At 32.4% G+C, this 5,509-nt stretch overlaps 1 pseudogene; it reads left to right on the forward strand.

The window, feature by feature from the left end:
* The first annotated feature begins 3,638 nt into the window (after positions 1 to 3,638).
* LOC103566214 (small ribosomal subunit protein eS1-like) lies at positions 3,639 to 4,309 on the forward strand (annotated as a pseudogene).
* The last annotated feature ends 1,200 nt before the right edge of the window (positions 4,310 to 5,509 follow it).

A 5,509-nucleotide genomic window follows, 5' to 3' on the forward strand; every position in this document is an offset into this window, starting at 1 on the left:
GTTAACATATTTTAATGACCCTAGAAATCACATAGCCCACCTTCTTGATTAAAAACAGCAGAGGTTATATTCTAACCTGATGTATGTTTATTTCTCTGTAAGTTACAGTAATTATCTTCAAAGTACTTTAAAGTAATATGACAACAGAAATAGACACAGTATTAAAATTTGTTGCAACTAGTTGAGTGTTTAGCTATATTTAAATTATGAATCTGTTGTTCAAATTGAGTTAATCATTTTCCCTTTCTCTTTAAGTTATTTGTTACTCCTGGCGATTAAGAAAGACATCAATGTTAGGATAGTCACAAGAGTTTTTAAATAAGTTTGACTAATCTTATAAGTGGAGAAATGTAAAATAAAACTCTCTGGTTCTTTAAAATATGAAGATATACTAAATGATGTTAAATAATAGAGATAAAATATTTTCCTTTATGTAATATATGAAAATTTCTTCCGTGTAAGAAAATGCTAAAGATTAAATATATATATAATCTATATTCTAATATATATATATCAGATACCTTATATATTTTTCTTTGTAATATGCATTCAAGCAGCCTTCTCACACTACATGATTTGCCCCTTTTGGTCTCATATTTTGCAACAGAGAAGTTTATATATTTATCAATAAGATATACTGGAAAACACTAGTTGATGCAATAAAACTAAAATTTTCACAGATCATTTATAAAAAATAAAAAACTCAACTCTAGAAAATAAGGTGTTGAAAAGGAAAAGCCACATTGTCTTACTTATTCATAATTGAGCTACCAAAAAAATTCACCTACATTGTATTTATAAATAAATATTCCTTTAAGTTTTCAGACTCTACAGATAATAGTTGAGCATAAAAGATAAGTAATGGCTATGTTTTAAATATTAAATATTGGTATATACACAAACATACAATCTTATTGATTTTCTTAGAAGATGCTAAGAAAATACTTTATTATTCTGAAAGCTGCTAAAAAAGATAGATTCAGGAACTTACTCCCTCTTCCTATAAGAACTTTTTCTGTGTTAATCAAAGAGTTCATGAGAGAAATTTTTTTATAGAAATGTCTTAGCCAATAAATGAATAAGAGTATTAGAATTAATATATTTTCATTTTGCATCCCCAAAGTCATTAACATTAGCCGTCATCAGTGTCTTCTAATACAGCAAAATCAAGACAGCCAGCCATTATGGCCTCCTGATGCAAGTACACAGCACCTGTTGTGTAGAATTCTTTCCAATGTCCAAAACTGAGTTTCTAGATCTGACTATCAATTCACAGAGAAGAAGACAGAGAAATATGTTAAAAGATACCACAGAGAGGCAGTCAGGAAAATTTAGACTGTGTGAAACTATGTAGGACAAATAACTCGACATTTATTTTCAACAAATTCCCAAGCGGAAGAAAAAAATTTAAAAGGAAGTAAAAATAAATACATAAAGAGAAATCTAAGAGGCACACTGGTTAATTTCAGCACATAGACTTTATTTGGATCCTCATTCAAACAGATCAACTGGAAAGCATTTGTGAGAGAAGTGTGGAAATGGAACACTCACTGAGCGTTTGATAATAATAAGGACCTAACTCTTTATGGTAATTGACAATATTATGATTATGTTTTTGAAAGCTCGCTTATTTTTAGAGGTGATGTGAACTATATAAGGAAGAATGAAATAGTGTCTTGGTTTAGCGCCTTAATAATGTGAGATGGGGGTTAAGCGGTAGGGGTAAAGATAAAACAAAGTTTGTCATCAATTTTTATTCATTGAAGTTCACTGATGGGTGCATGGTACATGGTTACACTACTATTTCTCTCTCTCTATATATGTGCACTTCTATATTTATAGCTATATATACACATAAATTCATATATATAATTGTATAACTTCTTTCATGGATATTCTTAATGTACTTATACTTTTTTTAGCTTCTTGATGAATGATTTTGTTTTGTGTAAAATACGTAAATTTTACACTAGGCTTCATAGTATTCTGTATTGAGAAAAGGATGCTTCTCTTTTTGGATTATAAGATTTTTATCTTTTGGTGCTACTTATTCAAACACACAAAAAGAAGGAATTTAAAAAATGCGTTTTATGCAAAATAATGACTCATATAATTTTGTGCTAATGGTTTGTGGATGAAACCTTTGAATGACAAAATATTTCCTTGACTGGATCTTGAATATTTGCACGGAACACTCTGCTTAGTTGTTTCAAGACTCCAATCATATCCTTTTTATTCCTCAGAAATTACATTTTAAATCCTTAAGGTGATGCAGTTCACTGCATCCCAATGTTGATTTTGGAAGTCTTTTCATTCACCAAATTATTATAGTTGGGTAAAGGTGGAAACAGCTAAACACATCAGAAGCAAGAACAACTCAATTTCTAGGACAAGTCACATTGATAAATTATTTCATCTGGAATGACAGAGTTCTTCCCTTATGAGAGAACTACCAAAAATTGGCTCTAAAGGTATATCCTTTATCTATTCTTTTCAGTATTGTATATTTTTTGGTTCAAGTTTTAAAAGAAATGATGCAGCAGATAAAAATATAGAGCATTAATGAAAGTTGTGGTAAACATGGTTTTGATTAGCTTCATTTGTAAACTTTAGTATGTTAATTATTTATGCATAAAATGAGTGTTGCATTAAACATGCTTGCTATAATCAGTTTCTATGACAACCAAGGAGCTGGCAGATTCTATTGATTTATACAGAATGGTTTCCAAGGTTATGACCAAATTATTAGACCTAATTATTGTGTTAAAATGACTGACAATAGTAACTGTAACATAAGTGCTAGCAATTCCCCATTTAAAATAGTCTTACACTTCAAAGGATATTTATATGCTTTAAAAACATCCTTATGCTAATAATTGGGGAAGGTGAAATTGAAGAGTCTAACGTACATATTAAGCTGATGAAACTAGAAAAATATAGCAATTATGATGTAGGTTTAAGGAAATAGATTTTTATTTGATATTAGGATTGAAATAATTATTTACTCATAAAACCATATTGAAAAATTATCTCAGTACCTTTCAGATAACATAAAAGCTTAAAATAAATAAGCCATGTGTTTAGTTCAAGTTGGTATAACAAAATACCACATAAATTATTTCTCTCATTTCTGGAGGGTGTAAGTCCAGATCAGGGTGCCGGCATGGTAGGATCAAGAACCCATTCCTAGTTAGAAGGGGTGATCTAACTCTGTGGAGTCTGGTTTATAAGAGCACTAATCCCACTCCTGAGGGCTCCACCTTCATGACCCAAGCACCTCCTGAAGACCCCGCCTCCTAATACCATCACCTTGAGCATTAGGATTTCAACATATGGCTTTTGGTGGGGGGGGGACACAAACATTCAGACCATAGCACCATGTTACCATAATTTTTATCATTTCCTCAAAACATGTTTCATTTCTGCCTAGATTGCTTTTCATTAAAAAAAAATTGGGGGCAGTTACAAGGAAATGATGTGTAATGATAGATTTTTATCCATTGTACTCAAAGGCTTTAGAAAATCTAAGTAGTTTTCTGTTTCTGAGATTATGGACTGGGGTCGAGCTACTTTGCATTGCCTATAAAAATTGCAAAATAAAATAATCGTGCAAGCCTTTTGGCTCTCAGAGCAGCACCATGGCGGTTGGCATGAGCAAGCATCTTACAAAAGGCGGCAAAGAGGGAGCCAAGAAGAAAGTAGTTGATCTATTTTCTAAAAAAGATTAATATGATGTGAAAGCACCAGCTGTATTTGATATGAGCTATGTTGGAAAAATGCTAGCCACAAGGACTCGAGGAACCAAAATTGCATCCTACGACCTCAAGAGTTGTGTTTTTGAGGTGAAACTTGTTGATCTGAAGAATGGTGAAGCTGTACTTAGAAAATTCAAGCTTATTACTGAGGATATTCTGGGTAAAAGCTGCCTGACCATTGTTTTACTACAAAGTGTAATGATCGGATTCAGAAGACCTCTTCAGCTAGAATCATGGATCTGCCAAATCTGAAAGAAGGTGACGGAAATTATGACCCAAGAGCTGTAGACAAATGACTTGAAAGAAGTGGTCAATAAATTGATTGCTGACAGTACTGGAAAAGATACAAAAAAGACTTGCAGTCTCTGTGGTGACTTTGTTAGAAAAGCAGAAATGCCGTAGAAGTCCAAGTTTGAGTTGAGAAAACTAACGGAGTGTCGTGGTGAAGGTAGAGGCTCTGAGAAACCTCTGGGAAGGAGACGGGAGCTAAAGTCAAACAAGCTGATGGATATGAGCAACTAGTCCAAGAATCTGTTCAAAATTCAGACATTTAATGATGACAAATAACAAGTCTTATTGTGGAAAAATAATAGTGTAAATCCAGTTTGGGGAAAAGACTGAAACTTGCTTTAAACCACATAGTCTTTTAAGATAATCCTTGGAAATTCAGAACTCCATTTCTAAATGACTAACTGATTTATATAAATGTCATCAAGTTATGACCTACCTTTCCAATTTCTCTAGTGAAATGTGATAAACAAAATACTTTATTTTAATAATGTACTTCCATTTATTAATATTTTCCTTTATTTTTTGTAATTTTCTATGTTGGTTAAGAAATTCCTAACTACCCAGTGAGACTTTCTCCTATACCGACCCCTAAAGATTCTATAACTTTGCCTTTTACTTATACATTTTTAAACCATCTCTCATTTTTTAATATGTGGTAAGAAAGTAACTTAGGTTTGTTTTTCTTCCTGTTGCGAATGTGTGTGTGTGCATTACGTATTTGTTGGAGGAGGTAATCGAGAGGATGTGACCTCAGGTTGACCCTGCAGCTGGACCAGGCATTCAGAGTCTCCTCACCCTCTCTCCTGTCCTTGGAATATACCTTCTGCCCACCATTCTCATAGCAGGAGCTGTTTCAAGGACACAGCCTTGAGAGTAAAGTGTTGTTGAGACCATCTGGACGGTATATATGACTGGACCCTGTTAAGGCCTCTATGTAAACGTTTAAGATCCTTGTTCATGAGGAAGATAAGACTTTTTTTTTCATAATGACTTAGTAGATTTCAGTATTAATGTTATGCTGACCTTATGAAATTAACTGATGACTATTTCCTTTTTTTTCATAGTCTGGAAAAAAACTAGGAAGAATAGAACTATTTGTTCTTTAGCGCTTAATAAAATTTGCAAATAAAACCACCTGAGATTGCTGTTGATCTGTATCAGAAGATTTTAAAATGCCGATGTATTTATTTTTGTATATTCTTGTAGGGCAAGGACACAAAATCCTAAACAAATATTTATTAACCAAACCCAGAAAGACATAAAAAATATAATTTATCACAATCAAAAGAGTTTACCCCAGGAATGCAAAATTGGCTAAATATTAGAAGCAGTTAATATAATTCAACTTATTAAAGGAAAAAAATAGTATATTCATTTTAATAAAGGCAGAAAATCCAAAAAGCACAACATAAGCTCATGGTAAAAATTCTTAGCTAGCTGTGAATAGAAGGACTCAGGATTTT

This window comes from Equus przewalskii, chromosome 32 (assembly GCF_037783145.1).
Source record: "Equus przewalskii isolate Varuska chromosome 32, EquPr2, whole genome shotgun sequence".
Lineage (NCBI taxonomy): Eukaryota > Metazoa > Chordata > Mammalia > Perissodactyla > Equidae > Equus > Equus przewalskii.